Raw genomic sequence first — 15,225 nt, 5'->3', positions numbered from 1 at the left:
ATCATTTGTTGATGGCTTGCTTCTCAAAAGCTTTGCTAATGTAAACACAGCACCAACAAGTTGAAACAATTCATGGGGGGGGGGGGATCTCTATTAAATAGTGTCAACATCAAAGGCAACAATAAGCAATTTTCTATAAAGCATAAACTGTGAAACCTTCTGAGCCACTTAAAAACTGGCAATTATTGATATCATTTTGACATGAATTGTAGTGAGGAGGGCTGTCTGCGTGTGCTTTAATCTTCTAATATGCAATTTCTAACAAAACAAAACAATTTATGCTATTTTTTTTGTCTGAATTTTTAAATACAACTGAACTGACATATGTATGAGATTGCCCTGTGAGGGGAAAAGAAGACCTCTGCACTTCACACATTCGGCCTCAATTAGAGAGTATTTGATACTTCTCTTTTGAATCACAGAGCTGGTAAGCATATTAATAGAATAGGCAGACATGGTTCAGTGGGTATTGAACTTGCATGTTCATTGCTTTAAGCATACAAACAGACTCATTTCGTGGCATTCTGGCTCCATGAAATCAATAGCTTGCCACTTTTAGGCGTCTCTAGGTACAATGCTTTATCCCTATGTATTCCTTAATACCTCCAAGGAACATATTCATGTCATCACTGTATTTTTTACAGAAACATTATGCTACCCCCGCACCCCCGTCCGGCAACTGTTCCACAATAAAGCTGCTGATATCATAATGCTGCTATGCAAATCTGTGGTGTGACTGCTTTTGGAATATTGTGTTCAGTTCTGGTTGCCTCACCTCAGAAAGGATATTGTAGAGTTGGGAAGGCGTGACCAAAATGGTCAAGGGGATGGAACGACTCCCTAGGAAGAAAGCATTTTGGAATTCTTAGTTTAGAGAAAAGTTGACCAAGAGGTGACATTATAGCTAGCCTATTCCAAGAAGTGCTGAAGGTTCTAAAATCAATCAGAAGCCAATGAAGGGGTGTGTGTGATAAGATAATGAATAAAATAAATGACCTGCAGAGTTAAGAATGGAGGACAGAAAGTGACTCTGGGAAAGGGGCAAAGAAGAAAATTATAGTAGTCAAGCTGAGAAAGTACAAGAAATAAAAAAGAGCATCTTTGCAGCAGGAAGAAATACAATTTTGCTTTTATCATCATCATCATCATCATTTCATTTCTATACCACTTTATATTTTTAAGAAAAAAACCTCAAAGCGGTTTACAACCTACATTAGGACATCCAATTAAACAATGCAGAATAAATGCCAAATATAATATACACATTCAAAGCAGGAATGCTTTAACAGGAAACAAAAATATTCTCTTAAATATTTCAAAAATAAATACATTACCAAGGAGGCCAGCTACAGAATGCACATTTAAAGCATTAAAGTTAACAACAGCAAAAATTATCTTAAACATTTCAGAATAAAACATTATTAATTTGGCTGGCTTTATCCACTGTGGAGGGACTATTATTAGTACTGGGGGGGGGGGGAGAGAGATAACACCCAGAGAGAGACATGGAACGGCCACGTTTTTAATTTCCCAACAGTCAATGGAGAAGAGAGAACAAAGAAGACTTGGACCCTCAAGTTGGATCAGGCAGCTCCAAAGTGGCCTGAGCTAAATCAGACTGTTTTAAATGCAAAAGGTTTTTCTTCTTCTTCTAAGCTGAGTATTGGAGTTGATGCACACCCCTAGAATAGCCTCTTTGTGAAAGCTTCCAAAAATGCTTTTTACACATGCAAAAATTGCTACACTTTTGCATGCATGCTAGCCTTATTGCATGGAGAACTCAAACATCACTGGTTGCCAGTGAGAGATGATTTCCAAACCCTTCTTCCTTGTAGCCCACCATGCAGATCAACTTTACATTTCTGTGCAAAGGACTCGTTTTGCATTTTCCTCCAATGTGTGGAAGGAGAGCGCCTTTCCTTTGGGTCCAGTAGCTCAGGGCTTTATTCCTATCCATTAACAAAGGACTCCGAACAGAAAAAGAGTAGAATGATTCCCAAAGTGTGTCAGAAGCCGAATTACACAATTCCATTTCAAGAAGCATTACATTTCCATTTAAGACTAGTAATTTGTGGCCAATTTAGGTCAGGAAGCAGCAGTAACTCAGCACTGTCTCAAAACATATTCTATTTTCAACTAGTTTCTTTTTGAGTCTCTTTGTGTAGTTACCTCCTCATTATATTTATGCTCACTAATTGAGTCTCTAAGGCTCTATGCTCTTATTTATTCACACAGGGAGGATGAATTGGAGTAACATGATCAAGTTTGACATGCAAGTGTCCCCAAATCCTATTATCATTTCCAACAACAAAACATCTGTTGTCTGTACTAGTCACATTCATGCACCATGATTCATTGCCTCAGATTTGAGCAGGATGCATTCCAAGCGGTTCACACATTCACATTCCTAAGCTGGTGACTGTAGCATCAAGTGCAGACTTGGATGTGTGAATGAGCCATCACAGGTCAAAACCCCTTCAATGATTTTTAATTGGGATTGTTCACCCATTCAGCTGTGAGTCATCCAGATTTATGAAATGATCTGATGTATTTGGATTTACTAACTAGTCTCTCTTCTCCCTCCATTGCCATTGGTTTTTTTATGTGTATTAGTCTATGTGACTGAGTGCATATGGTTTATTTTATTTTCATTGGGGCAATCATTTTAGGGGTGCATGTGACACTTCCTAGCACTCTGCAGTCTTTTTCTCTTATTCTTCTTGCTTTCAATTTCCCTTCAGTTATATCTTGAGTCAGTCCTCCATTGCAGAAGACCCCGGTTCAATCCATGGCTCTTCTATGTAAAAGGATCTCAAGGAGCAGAACTGGGGGGAAACCTCTGCCTAGACAACCACCACTCAAAAACACATTTTAATATGGATGTAACCAATTCTCACTTCCTCAAACAAGGCACAAATTCAAGCATAGCAAACATTTGAAATCCACACTTTTCCAAAGTTTGCAATTTCGTTCTACAACCAAATAATGTGTACAAAGATGCAAATGTTAGAGAAAAGTGTGCATAAAATGCATATATTTGCAAAAACAACATACGTCCATTTTATTAGGCAAAAATTCAGACAAAAAAGGGAGTGTGATAGAAGCCAGGTGGACTAAAATACTGATGAATTTCCATGGGAATTTTTTTTATAAAAAAATGCACCACTGATAACAGTATTGTGGTGAACTGAACTTAAGGATGGAAAAATAGTGGGCAGTTCCCATTCCCTCTATTTTAGTTTTATTAAATACAGGTATGAAGGGAGAGCCATTTAAAATGCATTTTGGTGTAGAGGCTCATCCCTTTCCACCAGCATTGCTGGAACTAAAACCACACATCCCTAGCTTGCTCCCAGGGACACCAATTCGAACATCCCCAAATTCTAAGGAGTCGAACTGTCTAATTAGAATGCTGTCTGGGACAGAAGTGTCCTACCAGCCATTATCTGCCATCAATCAACCCCCAGCCCAAGTGGCAGCTAGTTCAGGAGGGCAAACAAGACACCTCGCTAAAACCCTACCTGCCTGCAACCCCCGTCAGCTTCCTCCACCTTAGTCTCAGTGTTGTTCTTATAGAACTCTGCAGGAAGGAAGAAGGGCGGGGGGGGGGGGGGGACCACACCAGGATTAGTTAGATTTGCTGGCCATTGGCTCTGGCTCCACCTGTTGGTCACTCTGCCTTCTGTCCTACCATTGCTGACAGGCACCAGCCAGCACAGGTCTGAGTTCTTTTGCCAGTTTTCTGAGTCTTAGCCTAGTGGTGGAACGGGCAGCAAAGTTTATAGAGCTTGCAAGAATTTCACTGTGACTACTGCTGGGCCTCCAGTGCATTTCAGCAGCACACTTTCTGAGCATCAGGAGCTTTCTATCATTTGAAAGTATCTTTTTTGTATTTTTAGCGCTAAATCAACAAAGCTGTTACTGTCATTTTTTTTCAGTCAGACCGTCATCTAGTGGGAATGCGAAATTATACTCAGCTGCAGACTATTGACACTCCCCTTAACAAGAATGGTTTTAATAAATCTTTACATTAGCCTCTGAGATAGAAAAAAAAAATCTTTACCATGAAATATACAAGTATGTAAGTGTTTTATGAAAAGTTTTATTAACTTTACAAAAGAAGAATTGGCAGCGAACCATGAACATCCTGTACTTCTAACACGTGGTTATAAATTACATGTTCTTTCCAATAACATCTGAAAGAGAGACTGTAATTTAAATTTCAAAACCACTTGGCATACCTACTATATAGTGCTGACATGAAGTAAAGGGAGGATCTGGAGAGACTCAGACAAAGAGTGAAAATATAAAGACATCCTTAGCTGAAAAAGCTGCTGATGAATACAATTCCTTTCCAGCTGGACAGGGATCAAGTACTCGCTTGTCATATCATTCAATGCACTGTTCAATCAGGGATTCTTCCTTTCAACAAAAAGGAAACTTAAGTGCCGCTAATCATCCCTTGTACAACTTTATCTTGCAGATACCTTCTTTATGTCAGGAGATTTTTTTTCAATGACCAATTGCCAGCAGCCGAGGGATCAAACTTGTTATTAAGGGGGAGAAATGCAAACATGCATTTACCGACTTGGGACATGGGGAGGAGAGCACGATCGTATGCACAAGTGTCATATTGCTACTGATAGCTTGAAAATGTTTAGGATGATTATATATAAAAAAGTCCTCAGTCCTGAGGCCCCCGGAGGCTAGGCTGAATAAATTATTATCATTGCTGGTTTGATCCACCAAGATGGTTGGCTAGTGGGATGGGGCTGTGGGTTGGCTAGTGGGATGGGGCTGTGGGAGGTGGGAGAAGAGTCATAATTCAGAGCCCTACCCCACCAGATAAGCAATAACTGGGGCGGCTTCAGAATGTATACACAATTCAAAAACATAGCAAGTCAGATCCTTGGTCCATTTAGCTGAGTGCTGCCTTCAGAGAGCTAGACAATGAGCTCAGGTGAGCTAGTCAAACACTGAGCTACATGGACCAAGGATCGCACTGACTGGAAGTAGCTCTCCAAGATTTCAGTCTTTCCCAGCCCAGCCGTTGAACCTGGAACCTTTTGCACACAAAGTATGCACACTTCCACTGAGCTCTTCCCCATAAATGAATTGCCCGGATCCTTCCACACTGCAGGGGAGATCACATCCTCCACGCGGCCCTCCTATGGAAAATGGGAGGAATCCAGAGCTTGCTTTTGTGCACAGATTGCTTTTTCTGGATTTGTGCGTTTGTGAAATGTGTAATTTCTGTTCCAGTCTGAAGAACTCCCTTTCTCTCCAAACCTAGATATCCAGGTTGCTTGAGTATCTGAATTCACTACTCCTAGCCAAGGTAGTGTGGGAATGTTGAGGGTGGCAGGAAAGGATATATTGATTATTAATATCCTTCCAAACTCACGCTAGCAAGTTCCTTTATATAGCCGAGTTACATTCCCCTTCTTACACAGCAGAAAGCTGGTTGCAAAGTCATGTGAGTCTCTTAAGACAACAAGCAACTCAATCTGGCTTGCCCAGATTGAGATATAATAATAATAATAATTTATTATTTATACCCCACCCATCTGGCTGGGTTTCCCCAGCAGCTTCCAACAAAATATTAAAATACAGTAGTCTATTAAACATTAAAAGCTTCCCTAAACAGGGCTGCCTTCAGATGTCTTCTAAAAGCCTGGTAGTTGTTTTTCTCTTTGACATCTGGTGGGAGGGCGTTCCACAGGGTGGGTGCCAATACCGAGAAGGCCCTCTGCCTGGTTCCCTGTAACTTCGCTTCTCGCAGTGAGGGAACCGCCAGAAGGCCCTTGGCACTGGACCTCAGTGTCCGGGCACAACGATGGGGGTGAAGATGCTCCTTCAGGTATACTGGACCAAGGCCATTTATGTTCTATTATTCCTGGTAAGATCCCTTTGATCCCTCATAAAAGAATAAAGACACAACAGTCTTATTCATAAGTAACAAAAAGTAGTTTTACTCAAGATCAGGCAGAGCACAGTGTGATTCCTGAAGGCAAGCTTTAGGCTTAAAGTTACAAACATGTACAAACAGGTTTACCCCATATGGGAGATAAGCTGGGCGACTGCTGGCTGGTAGCAAGCAGTACAGTCCAGGTGAATCAGGAAGTTCGTAGGACGAAAAAGAAGGTCAAAGAGATGGAGGTGGCTGCGTGACAACCTTTTACCAGGTCTAGAAAGGTCTCGCCCACCTACCAGTCACATGCAAGGAAGGATGCACCAGCCAGGTGTAACAGGAAGTTCGGCTGGCTGAACCAACATCCCCTGCATGACCACTCTAGCAAAACAATGTTGTACTTGACTGCTCCCAGTAGATTACATCTCACAGGTAGGTCAGTACAGTACTTGTGTCTGTGTACTTGATAATCCCCACATTTCAGATGCCTCCCTCCCCAGTATATGTTGTTTATGTCACTTTTCCAGTGTTCATTGCCATCATGCTAAGATCTGATATCACTGGACGTGAATGTGAATATGTTAATACATTGTATGACTTTCAGTGGCAAGCCTATTGTTTTCCATACATTTTTAAAAAACCCTTAGAACATTTGGATATGTGGTCACAATTAAATCCAGCATTCGTGCTAGAATTCTGGAAAAGCATTTAACAGCCGGCTCATCTCTAACAAGGGAAGCTGGATAGAACTAGTTTTTCCACTTTGCAGTGCTATGTAAAAACCTAGCAGGCAATGCCAGCCCGTTTAGTGGCTAGAACTGAATGCGAAACCAGATAGAGAAAGCCAAACCACAAGACAATCATGAAACACTGACATTCCTTAAGACCAGTAGCTAAAGCAAGAGAAACAGAAAAACCAATGGAGAACATGAAAGAAACTTGGAAGGGAGGGAGAGAGAGAGAGATTGGGGGGGGGGGATTGCAAGCATATGTACAGAGAACATCAGAAAGGGAGTCATGCTATTTTAGAGGGAAGCACACTTGCAATCAGTGCCTAGCTTTTAGAGAACAAGACAAAACCTATAAGAACATGGTGGATTATAACTAGAGAAGATTGTGCTTACCGGTATATCAAAGTGCATTGGCAAATTTGCATTAGAATGGATACCTTCATGGAAATAGGATGCACAAAGGTCCCATTTGCACCAAATTCTCACTGGCTCCCACTAGTGTTCACATTATTCTTGTGAAATGGACAGCCTAGTTCCATGAGAACATATGAAGCTGCCTTATACTGGTTAATCTAGCTCAGTCTTACTGACACCGACTTAGCAGTGACTCTCCAGCATTTTAGGGAGTTCCTCCAAGCGCTACCGGGAGATGTCAAGGACTGAACCTGGGACCTTTTGCATGTGAAACATATACTCTGCCACTGAGCTACGGCGTATTCCTCTAGCATGAGTTCCTCATGGTATGTCTTGTATGTTTAGTGGTAGTACCTATATGGCTTGGTGCCCATGTGGCTTTGACCAATTATAATTTGAAGTCTTGTGGTACCTTAAAGTCTGTTAGTTTTTATGGTGCACAAGAATTTATGTTGTTTTCCTTGCAACAGATAAACATGGTGAGAACTGTGGATCATATCTGATATATAATAAAGATATGAATGTCATCATGCTGCAGTTTATGGAGCCACCAACAGGTGGCACTGCAAACTACTGAACAACGAGAAGCTAGGCTCTCAGAGCTGCTGGGCTATGCAGTAGCACTGGAGGGTGAGAAGGAGGAAACTGGAAATGGAGGCGGCTAGGTGAGTGCTCCAGGCTAACACGTGGACAAGCAGCTGGCGAGTGAGCAGCCCAGGCAAACCGTGGAGTTTTGAAGAGGTCTAAAGGGAGGGCTGGGTTTTGCAAAGTATAATTGGAGGGGATGGATGGCTTTGGTGAGGAGGAAACCAGTGTGGCGTAATGGTTAGAGTGTTGGGCTATGACCTGAGAAGTCAGGGTTCAAAGCCCTACTCAGCCATGAAGCTCATTGGGTGACCTTGGGCTAGTCGCTACCTCTACCTCTTAGCCTAACTTGCCTCACAGGGTTGTTGTGGGGAGGGGGAGAGGAGGGGGAGAACCATGGCAACCACCTTGAGCTCCTTGGAAGAAAATGTTGTAGATAAATGCAATAAAACAAATAAATAATGAATGTCGGGGGGTTTGGGCAAGGAGTAAATGGAGTGGCTGGGTGGCTTTGCTAGAAAGGTGTTATGCAGCTAGTAGGAGTTGGAGAGTGAAGTGAGCAGAGCTGCAGCCTCTAGTTGTTTACATTTTTACAGTTTCATTTAAGGTCTTGGCCCCTGCTCCTTCTCCCGTAGCCCATTGCTTCTCTCATCCAACAATATGAACTGAGAGCAGAGTTTCATTCAAGACTAACGTCCTCAGAAGATAATTTTCTGAGAGAAACTGTGGCAGAACTTGATCTCCTCGGAGTAGAAATATTCAGCTGTATTACTGCAACCAGAGCCTTGAAAGCAAAGTGCGGTGCTCTATCTGGGTAATGTATTTGCCACGCCCATAAAAATCAACTAGGGGCATACATTCCCTTCTTTGGCCCCATTATGACCTCTGCTCAAACAGGTTCTGCAGGTTTTGTGTAGTGTTTGAAACCTGAAAAACCTATTCAACCAGTGATGATCACAAGACAAACGTTATGTGAGCAAAATTGTGCAACTGTGACTCAATTATATCACTTGCAGCTAGAGAATTAAGAAATGTTGATTTGTTTTGCCTTCCTTCTTTATGGCACTTTCTGTCTACCTGAGCTTTCAGTGGCAGGTCAATCATTTAGTTTGATTTGTTTCCCTCTTCCCCAGTATTTGAACACAAGCACAGAGGCCCCAGGGGTTGATCCTCTAGAGTCCTCCTTCATTGGGTGACTTTGTCATTCTCTCGTACTTAGTAGCACAGCTGCTGAGATCAAGCCTTTAATCAGCGAATGTTCCATTGCAATGTAATTTTGTGACCCGTGTTAGGTGTTTTCCCTCTAGTTTGTCTCCTTTGCACAGAAAAGCAGCCAACGAAAATATCTGTATAATAATCCATAGATTCGGCATTATTTTAAAAACACATTAAAATAGTGTTAGGTTCAAGACATTCTCCTTGCCTTTTAAAAATCTTTCTATTTAAAAAAAGAGGGGAAACGCTATTGGATGATATCCCAGAATATGCTGTGTATTCACCAAGTGAAGTATAAAAGAGATTATAAATATTTACTTATCATGCCACATCTGCTTGTCTCCAGCATCACTTGGAGAATCAGAAATGGCAAAACTGTAGTTGTGAATTTTTTAGCCAAGAGTTCTTTAATGGTACTGGCTGCGCTTGGCAACTCATGTGCAAAGTTGTCCCTTAAAGCAGGGCAGAATTTTCAGTGGTTTGGGATTTCCAATCAATTGGGGGTGGAGAACTGAATCCAGTGGGTGGGCTGTATTGATAGTCACCCTTTCCTTCATAGGTCAACTCTGACAATTGGGTAGGATCACCTTCAAAGGAACTTGCTGTAACTGCTGATCTGTTGATCAGTGGTTACAGGAAGTCCACTTGAAGCCCATTTGGGGGGAGAAGCTCTTTGGATTCAAATAATTTCTCCTCTGCATTGCCATGTTTAAAAACAGCATTTCTCCATCTGTAGAAGAAGCACTTTGGATTCAAAATACCTCCCCCAAGCAGAGTGTTATTTTCTCCTTTGCAAGGAAAAAATGCCCTGTTTGGTGGAAGCATTTTGAATGCAAAGTGATTCCTCCACCCTGCCTGATTGCACTAGGGAGTTCAACAGGTACAATAGAGAGTTCAACTTTAAGCTCCCAATTGTTCTTTCATACCTGTGTCCATACCTGCCCCAAACCTGATGTCACATATAATGTCAGGTGTGCAAAGGTTGTGGGAAAGGGCATTTGAAAGCTGAAGAAGTAAAGTTGGTTATGATACACTGGGCCAAGGATTTTGGGTATAATATACAGTTAAAAGATTGGGAAAAACTGTGGAAAGAAGGAATAAAATTTATGGCATGCAATGCTTTGAAAGAAAATGTGATGAAAACGATGTACAGATGATATATTACACCAGTGAAATTAGCTAAAATGTATAAAACAAGTAATAAATGTCAGAAATGTAAAGAAAAAGAAGAATCTTTTTATCACACGTGGTGGGAATGTAAGGAAGTGAAAAGCTTCTGGGAAATGATATATAATGAGATGAAAAAGATGTTGAAATATCCATTTATTAAAAAACCAGAAGCATTTTTACTTGGCATTGTAAGTGGGGGCATTAATAGACAGGACAATAAACTGTTTTTATATGCAACAACAACAGCAAAAGTATTGTTGGCACAGAAATGGAAACAAGAAGAACTACCGATGAAAGAAGAATGGCAGACGAAATTAATGGACTATGCAGAATTAGACAAGATGACAGGAAGAATCTGAAACCTGCAGGACCAGAGATTCTCAGAGGACTGAATACATGAATTATTTGAAAAGCAATTGTAATCAACAGATTACGCTAGTAGGTTTACAAAAAGTTTTGTAAGGAGGACTATGCAAAATATTGCAGAGAAAGGTATGAAGAGAATTATTAGTGAAGGAGTATTAAAAGTACAGTGGTACCTCAGGTTAATTACTTAATTCGTTTCAGAGTCCAACCTGAAACTGTTCTTAACCTGAAGACCACTTTAGCTAATGGGGCCTCCTGCTGCTGCTGCGCCACCAGAGCATGATTTCTGTTCTCTTCCTGAAGCAAAGTTCTTAACCTGAGGTACTATTTCTGGGTTAGTAGAGTCTTTAACCTGAAGCGTATGTAACCGGAGGTACCACTGTAATAGCGAAATTAATGAAATGTAGATTAAGTGATAAAGATTGAATAATCTTCAGATGTGGTTGATGGAAGTCCAAAACATTGTACAAGATAAGAAAATATGTTGTGTGACGTTTGGAAGCTACACACACACACACACACCTCCTACCCCATGTGTATGGGAGAAATACAAAAGTAATCTGGCTGTAGCCTTCTTAGCAGTATAAAACACTTAGAAGTTTTGCAATTTATTAAAGCTTAGGAATTAGGGAGTTTTATCTTTTTACCCCCTTTTATTTGTGGTCTGTTGACTTTCCCCTCTTCAGCTCCATTGCAGATAATGAACCACGTGTTTTTAATAAGATAAAGAGTAAAAAGGTTTACTTACATATCAATGCGGGCAGCAAATACAACAAAGTCATGTGCAGAAAAACACTTACAATAATAATATTTATACTAATAGTTTTTTTTATTTATAGCCCACCCATCTGGCTAGATTGCGCCAGCCACTCTGTAACTTCTAAGTTACAGTAAAATTAAAGTATCTGAAGAAGTGTGCATGCACACGAAAGCTCATACCAAGAACTAACTTAGTTGGTCTTTAAGGTGCTACTGGAAGGAATTTTTTTTTGTAGTAAAATAAAAGTTAGTAGTCTTAGCTAATATGGCTGAAACCAGGAGCTTTAGCCATGCATGTCTTGTCAGCTTGGAGGCATGGCAGAAGGAGAGAGTCTTCTCACAGGCAGAAGGAAATATAAAGGATTGTCTCCTTTGTTTCAGAATTCCCGCCCAGAGAAGGCAAAGGAAGTGACCACACACAGAGGGTCCTCTCTAGGAAGCTTAAGAACTCTCTGTGTACTAGCCCTGTTCTTGTCTAGCAAAACATGCATTTGTGATTTGACTACAAACCCCTCACAGGTGGGCATGGTTTCCAAGGAACGGTTGCACTGCTGCAGCCAAAGCAGAATCACATGATCTGGGGAGTCAGAAAGAGCTATCTGGCCAGGACCTGTCTTTGGAGTCCTGCCCGCTACCATGTAAAATATGGAAATGGGAGGAAGTGTCACTGTTTCCTTCTGCATCAAGTCATTACGGTGGCCCTACCACAGTACAGCTGGCACCACAAACACAATATAGCTGAAGACTGTCCAGTGCTCAGTGCCATCATCAAAGGGCAAGCCATTCCTTGCAGTGGTCCTAGGACTGAGTGACAAAGTGCAGTAACTCCTAGGATTGGAACCTAAGGTTTATTTCTAAAAGAATGAATGAAATTCTAAAAGAATGTATGAAACCAGCTGGCTGTGAACACTGCATGCACAGGCTATTCAGATCCACAGCTCCCTCATCCCACTTCCTGACTAGCTGGCTGGTGGGGTTCCAGATTCCTGGCTGTTGCCTTGCGCTTGGAGCAGTGGCGTAGCGTGGGGGGTGCAGGGGGGGCCGGCCGCACCGGGCACAACATCTGGGGTTAGGGCAAATCCACGGGTTAGGGGGCGCAAATCCACAGGTTAGGGGGCGCAAATCCACGGGTTAGGGGGCGCAAATCACTTGCCTTGCCCCAGGTGCTGACAACCCACGCTACGCCGCTGGCTTGGAGAACTGAACACCAAGAAACCCATTTGATTCCTGCATTGCAGGAGATCTGACTAGGTCCCTTCTATGGTTCTGTGATTTGCACATGTGATTCCCTACTCGGCTAGAGGTGTGCATGCTTAAGCCTGCTTGCAGAGCATGGGGCAGAGTGCAGCAACTGACTCAGGTGGCGGATGCTAGGCAATGGCATCCAGATGTTGGTGGAAGGAACTGTGTGGGCTACACAGCCTACATATGCACCCGGTAAGCCACTCTGCCACCCTTAGGACGATGCCGTCCCATTGCCACTTTTGCAATAAGGTTCAGCTGCTAATCTGATCAGTTTTTATATTGCAAATTTATAGATGGAGGTGCCATCTTGCCTTACATCTCAGGCAGGAAAACATCCCGGGCCTTTTGTGAATCTAAGACTGAATAATTCACATCGGTTTTAAGGATTTCGGGCTGATCTGTCTGTACATTAGCCCAGAATTGGAGTGGAGGGGAAAGAGAGAGATTGCCATTCATTTTTACCTCATTGTCTTTGATGGAGAAGAGGGGGGTGAATCTTTGACCAAATAAATTATTTTTTGGTAGTTCAGAATAAGTGATACTCCCTACAAACTAGGACTTGCCCTTCTAGCAAATGTGTTAAAGGAAAATGGCATGTATATAACAAGTCTATGGAATTACAAGGGCATGATGCTAATCTTAACAGATAAGACTGTGCTATCGCATGGAGGGGGGAGAATAAAAGGGGTAAAGACAAGGAGGGACATGTATCACAATTTAAAACAAAACCCATAAAATTGCAGCAACATCACACTAATGTATTAGACAAGCAGAACCTCCAGCAAGTGACCTATGACAGTTATTATACAGAATGCCACACATAGCAGGTTATGAGAGTAGTTTGCTTAGCATAGACTGTGAAAATCTCTGTAAGAGACATGGGAAAACTTCAGAGTAATTCCATTTTAGTATTTACATAATCACAAACCGTTCTTTTACTGTTCATGGACAATTAGCTGGAAACCAGCAGAAGTTTTCAGAAGGACTTAATGGCCTGGGAAGCAAGAATCTCTTATCCACGCTAGCCATTGTTTCTGCAGTCCCATAGAATTGTAGAATTGTAGTGTTGGAAGAAAGGGACGCGGGTGGCGCTGTGGGTAAAAGCCTCAGCGCCTAGGGCTTGCCGATCGGAAGGTTGGTGGTTCGAATCCCCGCGGCAGGGTGCGCTCCTGTTGCTCGGTCCCAGCGCCTGCCAACCTAGCAGTTCGAAAGCACCCCCGGGTGCAAGTAGATAAATAGGGACCGCTTACTAGCGGGAAGGTAAACGGCGTTTCCGTGTGCGGCTCTGGCTCGCCAGAGCAGCGATGTCACGCTGGCCACGTGACCCGGAAGTGTCTCCGGACAGCGCTGGCCCCCGGCCTATAGAGTGAGATGGGCGCACAACCCCAGAGTCTGTCAAGACTGGCCCGTACGGGCAGGGGTACCTTTACCTTTACCTTTAGTGTTGGAAGAAACATCAAGAGTCATATGATCCAGCCCCCTGCAATGCAGGAATCCTGTCCACAGCCATCCCTGGGTGGCCTTGAACCACCAACCTTCTGGTTAACAGCCAGATGCACTGACTCATCACACCACTTCATTTTAAGGACCTTAAGGACCACCTGTCCCAGGTCAATCACTGAGATCATCTAGGTGATCACTATTAGTGGTTCCCAAAAGATCAGAAGCACATCACATATCAGGAGTTGTGGCTTTAGTGTAGCAAACCCATCTTTATGGAACTCACTCCCATTAGAAATCAGAGAGGTGTGTGTGTAGAGCTAGTCCTCACTGCTGTGCCCTCGTGTGCTATATCCCCCACATTTTGTAATGCCTAGAGAGGCCTTTTGTAGCTTTGTTATGTTGTAATTTGACTATCTACTGGAGGGCTATGATTTGATTGGTTACTCTCTGGTTGATTCTAGAATTTGATGAAACATTTCACCATGTCATACTTTCCAACCCGCTGCCTGCATTAACGTGCTCAACCCAGCTCATGCATACCTTGTGTACACACTGGAAGTTGCTGGATCAGGGCATTGAACTAGTCTAGCCTCCAATTAATTATTCCTGAATGCTTTTGTTGAAGTACAGGAGGTGGATGATCTTTCTCTCTGTCTCTGGGTTCCATCTCACTCTACCTAGTAAAGGAACAGAATTCAGGGCACAATCATGAAAATGAAAATGAAAGGGGCAGAGATATCCACCTAGGTGCTGAATCTTCTCTTAATAGTTCCTGTTGAGCTCTATAGGAGACTAGTAGATGGGCTGCAATTCTGGACACAGTTGAAGTGGGCAAACATTTCTTCCATATTAATGGATGGCTGCTGCCCACTCCTGCATGTAAAGTAAATCACTGCACTTGGGTGGAATCTACGCACATATAGAAAACACTGTGAAAATGCTTTTTAAAAAAAACTTTTGAAGAAGACATTGAATTTTGAATTTTTTTAGCTCACTGTCGTCATCTGGTGTCACATTTGTATATTGCGTTTTACAACACATTTATTTGCAGCTGTGTAGCTGAGACACTGTTGCAGTGAAGCGGAATATATTTACGCATTTATTTCAGAGGGACTTGAAAGTGCTTAACCATTCTTGTATGTTGGACCGAGATAATGTAGGAAGGGCTTTTTTATAATATCCATGGGCCTTTCTGTACATTTACGTCATTGGCTTTTGAAAAACGTTTTTAAAAAGTCTCTCTTGAATATGTTTGTACAGTATCAGATCCTTTTCTTTTATCTGAAACCGCGATTCTGCTTCTCACATAGTGCTGGACACTGATTCCCTATTTTCTCAAGCATGTTACAAATGAAAGCCTAGTAGTGCCCAGGCCTTAGACACCTG

This window comes from Podarcis muralis, chromosome 1, assembly GCF_964188315.1.
Source record: "Podarcis muralis chromosome 1, rPodMur119.hap1.1, whole genome shotgun sequence".
Classification (NCBI taxonomy): Eukaryota; Metazoa; Chordata; class Lepidosauria; order Squamata; family Lacertidae; genus Podarcis; species Podarcis muralis.
This window is presented reverse-complemented; position numbering follows the sequence as displayed.